Raw genomic sequence first — 8157 nt, 5'->3', positions numbered from 1 at the left:
AGATCTCGCACTAGAGCACCCCTAAACTATTAAATTTACAAATTCCTCAATATCCCAAAACCAAAACACAAAATGATAGGAGGTCAGGCCTGGGTGAGAAATTTCGAGTTTCTTACCACTTTATTCGGATGGATTTGAATCGGTGAGACTGTCGCGTGGCCACAAACGATGAAACGATTCGAAACTCCGAATTGAAAGTTATGAAAGATTGAAATTTGGATTGATTTTGGGGTTAGGGTTCATGCTTCTACTCCTCTCTTCAACGTGAATTTAAAAAATGAATAGGGGAAGAGTCTGAATTTTAGCTTATATATGTTGGGTCTTGGGTCCAATATGAGTCTGGTTTAATCGGTTTGGCCCGTTTGCCTGGTTTTAGACCAAATTCGTTAAAAATTAGTGTTTAAATTCGTATTTTAATTAATTTTACTTCTTCAAATTATTAAATTTAATTTCCTAATCCCCTTGGCTCCTAATTAATTTATTAGTTAATTATTTATTAAATTATCGGGTTTACATGTATACTTACTTCAATGTAGTTCCACTATTTTTTGTGGTCTTCAGGCATCTGATCCCATCTATTAATTGAAATTGGACATGGTGTTTCCCTACGGGCTATTAGATCTAAAAACCTCACGAATAAGCTAGGACCATTATCTCGACCTTGTCCATGATCATCAAGTTCCATCATGACTTTTTTTATCCTTCTTCAAATGCCAAATTTGAATTGTTGTCATTTTAAGAGTGTGATTTCTTCCATGAAAGTGTCTACAACCAAATGCAAAATTGAAGAAAAAATAAACCAAATAAATGAACTCACAAAATAATTTAAAAGAAAATATCATATTGTCTATACCTTTGACATTCACAATTAAGGGGCTATTGTGATCCTTTCTTGTAGGTGGAATTGGTTTCATTATCACTCTATCATGGTCATTTGTCATGTTTGTATCCAAAGATTCATCATAATCTTGGTTGAGCCTTATTTCACCCAAGCCTTCTGCAAATTCTTCATTGTTGTTGATATTCTGCTAGAAATGCTTCTCCTAAACTCTTACATTTTTTTCTTCATGAGGAAGTAAATACCTACTAAATAAACCATCAAATAAAACCAAAATGAGAAAGAAAATAAATTTTGGTAGTTAGGACTTGGAAATGCTATATTATAGTGCTCATATAAGATTGTCATCTTGCGTGAGCTACATAAAGCAAAAAAATAAGAAAAATAAAAATATATTCATTATCATGCTACTAAATCAGAGTATTATACTAACTATACACCAAGACTACAAATATTCAACAGGTTTTATATGATTGACTAAATTATGTACTCACATCATTAAAAAAAATTCCTTAAATCATGAAATGAACTTGAAAACATCAACAAGATAATATCACAAGCAAGTGTCAATATCCAAAAAAAAATCACAGCTAAATGTTGTCAACCTTTAACAAGTCATTATTATTATTATTAAGGAGTTGCTCAACAAGAGGATCTTCTTCTTCAAACTCTCCTAATTGAGGAGAATTTCCTCTTAATAAAAAATATGCTTAAAAAATATATTCAACAAAGAATAAAATAGGAGATTTTATGCTTCGTTACCCGATTTTGTGCAAATAGTTTATACGCCTGCTCTACCCTATGCTCTACTGGTACGCGAATTCCCACACTTCGTACAACTAAACTAGCAAGTGCACTGTCTCGTCCAAGTAATACCTGAGCGAGTCAGGGTCGATCCCATGAGGATTGTGGTTTGAAGCAAGCTATGGTTATCTTGCAGATCTTAGTCAGGCGGATAGAAGAGTTGTTGGTTTGAATTTGGTTAAAAGCAAAAAAAGAATAAAAAGTATATAAAATACTTTGTGAATTTGAATGTAACCAATGAAAAGAAGATGGTTAAGGCTTGGAAATGCTTTGTCCTTCTGGATTAACTCTGGTAGTACTGTCTTCTTCAATTGTGAATGATTTCTTCTATGGTAGGCTGTATGCGATCAACGCCGTACAGCCGCGATCACCAATCTACTCTAGATCTGAACCCCAGGGTTAGTGCGGATCCATTCTGATTGAGGGTGAAGCTCCTGCACTCCATTCTCCTTAATGATCCTACTCAAAACGCCATAGACAAGGTCGAATCTTCCGGATTAGAGAATGTTGCGCCTTTGGGTTCTAGCCTCTACCACAGAGACCCTAATCTCCCCATACCTCGGCTAAACTGGTGTCTCGAGAAGTCTCCAACGAAGTCGTGGATTAGCCGTCTAAGAGAAGTATAATCAAGCTGGCGGTTCGATGTTTCAAGTCATGTATTCACACGAACCCAAGAAGAACATGGGTGGTTGTCAGGCATGTGGTCTTAGTATGAAGAACAAAGATGATTATCACGGGTCATCCCATTCATCAAGTTGAAGAACAAAGATACATCTTAGAATTGAATCAAACACGGATTGAAGATAAATAGTAGTACTTTTATTAATCTATAAAACTCAGTAGGGCTCCTCCCCTCAACCTAGGAGATTTAGAAACTCATACTAATAGAAAACACAATGATGAATGAAAATATGACATAGAGGTCTCTATGATTATGTAAAATATCCCTTAAATACTAAACTAATGACTAAGGATTACATAAGAAAGGGTAAAACAGTCTTTTAGTGCTAAAATCCACTTCTAGGACCCACTTGGTGAGTGTTTGACCTGAGATTTGATGAGATCTACATGCTATGAGGCCTCTAGAGAATTAAACACTGGCTAGGGGATCCTCTTTGGGCGTTTGGACGCTGGTCTCCTTCTTTGGGTGCTAGACGCCTGGAATGAGGCAGGAGGCTGGCATTGGATGCCAGTTTTGGGCCTTCTATTCTGAAGCAAAGTATAGACTATTATACATTTCTGGAAAGATATGGAAGTCAGCTTTCCTTAGCCATTGAGAATACTACATTTGGACTTCTGTAGCTCCAAAAAAGCTATTCCGAGTGCAAGGAGTTCAGATCTGGACAGCATCTGCAGTGCTTTCTCTGTCTCTAAATCAGACTTTTGCTAAATTTTTCTCCAGCTCCTAAATTTCAGCCAGAAAATACCTGAAATTTCATAAAAATACACAAACTTAGTAGAATCCAAAAATGTGCATTTTACATTAAAACTTATGAAAATATAATAAATACTAAACAAAACATGCTAAAAACTATATGAAAATGATGCCAAAAAGCATATAAAATATCTGCTCATCACAACAACAAACTTAAACTGTTGCTTATCCCCAAGCAACTAAAAACAAAGTAGGATAAAAATAAGAGTAAGATACACTAAATGTCAGAGTTTCCAATGAAGCTCAGTTTCAATTAGATGAACGGGACTTAGTAGCTTTTTGCTTCTGAATAGTTTTGGCATCTCACTATCCATTGAAACTCAGAAACGTTGCTCTCTTTAGGAACTTAGAATCTAGATGATATTATTGACTCTCCTAGTTCAGTTCTTTTTTATTCTTGAACTCAGCTTTTAGAGTCTTGACCGTGACCCTAAGCACTTTGTTTTCCAGTATTACCACTGGATACATAAATACCACAGACACTTTAACTGGGTGAACCCTTTCGGGTTGTGATTCAACTTTGTTAGAATCCCCAGATAGAGGTGTCCAAAGTTTTTAAGCACAGTCTTTTTGCTTTGGACCACAACTTTAACTTCTCAGTCTCAAGCTTTTCACTTGACACCTTCACACCACAAGCATATGGTTAGGGACAGCTTGGTTGAGCCGCTTAGGCCAGGATTTTATTCCTTGTAGGCCCTTCTAACCATTGATGCTCAAAGCCTTGGATCCTTTTACCTTTGCCTTTTAGTTTAAAGGGTTACTGGCTTTTTCTGCTTTTCTTTTTCTTTTTTTTTTTCGCATGCATATATGATTCCTTTTTCTTTTGCAACATGCTTTTTCTTTTTCTTTGCTACTTTGTCTTGCTTCAAGAATCAAATTTTGGATTTTTCAGATCACCAATAATACTTTTTCTTTTTTCATCATTCTTTCAAGAGCCAGCATCCTTGATTTCAACTTCAAATATGCACTGTTCATCCATACATTTAGAAAACTAAAGCAATGCCACCACATAAAAATAATTGATTATTCTTTATTGTAGAACTCAAAAATTTATGCATCTTTAATTCTTCTAAAAAAATCACTATTTTATTCTTGTTTAATGATGATAAGAGGAATATTTTATAGTTAATTGAAAAATAAAAATTAATTACTACTAATGCTTATGTAATTCTAAAAATTAAAAGACATAAAAATAAAGACTTAAATACTACTAGTGATCATGTAACTCTAAATTAGGATTGAAAACATGAAACAGGAATTGGAATAGTCACAGGGTTGAAACTCAACATCCTTCAGCTTGAGGGGCGCTAGGCTCTTCAATTTGAGGGGTGCTGGGCTCTTCAGGGGAGAGCTTCTGGCACTTCAACTCCTCCATCTCACGCCCCTGCTTCTCTTGCTCTTTGACCAGTTTGCAAATCATGCTAGTCTGATCTTTTCGCTCCTCTCTGAGTTGATCTAGGGTGGTTTGCAAGTGCATCACAGATGCCTTCAGTTGGTCCCAATACTCAATTGGAGGGATCTCTTGGGGAGGCTCAAGTGCCTTCCTTTTGGGTTGATCCTCTGGTATCCTGGAGCTTTCCATCACTTGCTTAGTGGTTGGGCTTTCCACTAGAATAAAGTTATCCACATGGATCAGGACCTTAGCCTCTTGGCATAGGCGAAAGATAAGGTTTGGATAGGCCAGCATGGCATTAGTAGACATCCTGTTTGCCAACTTGTACATCTCACGTGGGATTATTTGGTGGACTTCTACCTCATTCCCCATCATGATGCAGTGAATCATCACAGCTCTTGGAATAATGACTTCAGAGGGGTTACTTGTAGGGAGTATAGAATGCCCAATGAAGTCTAGCCATCCTCTAGCAATTGGCTTGTGGTTCGTCCTTTTTCTACTGGTTTGGTTTACCTTTTTCATCCTTAATCCATTGAGTTCCAGGCAGGCATATGTGCTCTAGGACTTAATCCAGCTTTGGGTTGGCTACCACCCTTCTATTGTAGGATTCAGGGTCATCCCTCTGTAAGGGTAATTTAAAGATCTCTCTCACCCTATCTTGATGAAAGTAGATGATCTTCCTCCTGACCATAGTGCAAAAAGTATGGAATGTTATTCCATCTTTCTTTTGCTTATCTGTCATTCACAGATTTGCATAGAATTCATGGATTATGTTATATCCAACAGTGATCTCAGGATTAGTTAGAATCACCCAGCCTCTCTTTCGAATTTGCTCTTCAATCTTCGGGTATTCTTCTTCTCCTAATTTGAATCCCACCTCAGGGATTACTGGCCTTTTACTCATTATCTTGTGATAATGTTCTTCATGTTGCTTGGTAAGGAATCGAACAGGTTTGAAAACAACTGTTGGGTTATCTTCTTTCTTGTTTCTTGGAGTTGTCTTGCCACTTCTTAGAGCCATGGGATTCGAATTTTTTATGAGAGAACAGGGATCCTTCCATACCAAACTTAAAATATTTGCTCGTCCTAGAGCAAAAGATAAGAAAGAAAGAAGAAGAAAAGGTAAAGAAGGGAAGAAGAAAAGAATATAATTCGAATGAGAGCTTGAAAGATAAAAAAAATAAAAAAAAGATATGAAAAAGATATAAAAGATATAAGGATAAGATAAGAAGTATGAAAAAGATTTTAAAGTTTAATAAAAGATAGGAACAAAAATTTCAAAAGATAAGAAAAGATTTGAAATGATTTGAAAACTAATTGAAAAAGATTTAAAAATATTTGAAATTATTTTAAATTTGAAATTAAATTGAATTTGAAATGTTTAAACAAAATTTGATTAAAAAATCAAAGAAATTCAAAATTGAGTTTGAAAAAGATAGATTGAATAAAGAAAAGATAAGTTTTTGGAAATTACCTCCCATGCTGTCTTGCTGGCATTTAAACATCCAGAATGGCGGCATTCTGGCATTTAACGCTGCTGTCTCTGCTTGCTGGGCATTCAACGCCATACTTCCCTCCTTTTTGGGCGTTTGAACGCCTAGCCAGGTACCTTGGCTGGCGTTTAAACGCCAGGCTTGTGTTCCCCTTTGGGCGTTGAATGCCCAACCAGGCTCCCTGGCTGGCGTTCAACGCCAGACTTGCTGCCTCCATGGGCGTTTGAATGCCCAGTTTCCACTCTTTTCTGGCATTTAACACCAGGGAGATCCCTTCTCCAGGGTACTCTGTTTGCTATTCTCCATCATTCTGTCTCTGTTTAAGCACTGTTCATGATCACTAACATTAAAATCAACCTAATTAAAACATAATCAAACTAATTATAAAGAAACTAATTAAAACATAAATGATTAGAAAATTAAAAATAATATACGAGTAATCATTGGGTTGCCTCCCAACAAGCACTTCTTTAATGTCTTTAGATGGACTTCACTGTATTTAACTTGGTACCAGCGTTGAGCCTCCTGGCTCTATGTCTCCTTCAAGGTAATGCTTAACCCTCTGTCCATTGACAGTGAACCTGTTTTCTTTACCTTGAAGTTCGTAATCACAAACGGTCCCATCCAATGGGATTTGAGTTTCCCAGGGAATAGTTTGATTCTTGAGTTGAAAAGTAGGACCTTCTGTCCTGGTTCAAAGACTCTGGAAGATATCTTCCTGTCATGCCACCTTTTTACCTTTTTCTTATAGATCTTTGCATTTTCAAATGCATCTAAGCAGAATTTGTCCAACTCATTTAGTTGGAGAAGCCGTTTCTCACCTGCTGCTTTAGCATCAAGGTTAAGAAATCTAGTAGCCCAATAGGCCTTGTGTTCTAGTTCCACGGGCAGATGACAGGATTTTCTATATACCAGCTGATATGGTGACGTTCCAATGGGGTTTTGAAAGCTGTTCGTATGCCCACAGAGCATCATCAAGCTTTTTAGCTCAATCCTTTCTAGAGGTGCATACTGTCTTCTCTAGGATTTGCTTTAGTTCTCTATTTGAGACTTCAGCTTGCCTATTTTTTGGAGGATGATTGTAACGGGTCATCCCATTCATCAAGTTGAAGAACGAAGATACATCTTAGAATTGAATCAAACACATATTGAAGAGAAACAGTAGTACTTTTATTAATCCATAAAACTCAGCAGGACTCCTCCCCTCAACTTAGGAGGTTTAGAAACTCATACTAATAGAAAACACAATGATGAATGAAAATATGGCATAGAGGTCTCTATGATTATGTAAAATATCCCTCAAATACTAAACTAATGACTAAGAATTACATAAGAAAGGGTAAAACAGTCTTTTAGTGCTAAAATCCACTTCCAGGGCCTACTTGGTGAGTGTTTAGGCTGAGCTTTGATGAGATCCACGTGCTATGAGGCCTTTAGGGTGTTAAACGCTGGCTAAGGGTCCTCTTTGGGCGTTTGGATGCTGGTCTCCTTCTTTGGGCGCTGGACGCCTGGAATGGGGCAGGAGGCTGGCGTTGAACGCTAGTTTTGGGCCTTCTATTCTGAAGCAAAACTATTATACATTTCTGGAAAGCTTTGAAAGTCAGCTTTCTTAGCCATTAAGAACACTTCATTTGGACTTTTGTAGCTCCAGAAAAGCTCTTCTAAGTGCAAGGAGGTCAGATCCGGACAGCATCTGCAGTGCTTTCTCTGTCTCTGAATCAGACTTTTGCTAACTTTTACTCCAGCTCCTCAATTTCAGCCAAAAAATACCTAAAATTGCATAAAAACACACAAACTCAAAGTAGATCCAAAAATGTGAATTTTACACTAAAACTTATGAAAATATAATAAAAACTAAACAAAACATGCTAAAAACTATATGAAAATTATGCCAAAAAGCGTATAAAATATCCGCTCATCATCTACCTATACCAACATGTTCCTGTGTGTAACAAAATAGCAAAATAGAAGAAGTTTTAATGGATTCAGTGAATTAATTAGGAGAAAAACATCATATTGTGCTTAAAGAAGTGCGTTTAGGTGCTATAGAAATTAGAATTTGAAAGATGTGAATAGAAGTATTGAAAATATATCTTAAATTTTTTTCAAGGTTTATGGTGCTTAATTTAACTTGCCGTAAAAAAATCATTAAAATTTAGAAACACTTTAAATTTTTAAATGTTAAAAATTTAAC

Source organism: Arachis ipaensis, chromosome B09 (assembly GCF_000816755.2).
Source record: "Arachis ipaensis cultivar K30076 chromosome B09, Araip1.1, whole genome shotgun sequence".
Taxonomy (NCBI): Eukaryota; Viridiplantae; Streptophyta; class Magnoliopsida; order Fabales; family Fabaceae; genus Arachis; species Arachis ipaensis.
This window is presented reverse-complemented; position numbering follows the sequence as displayed.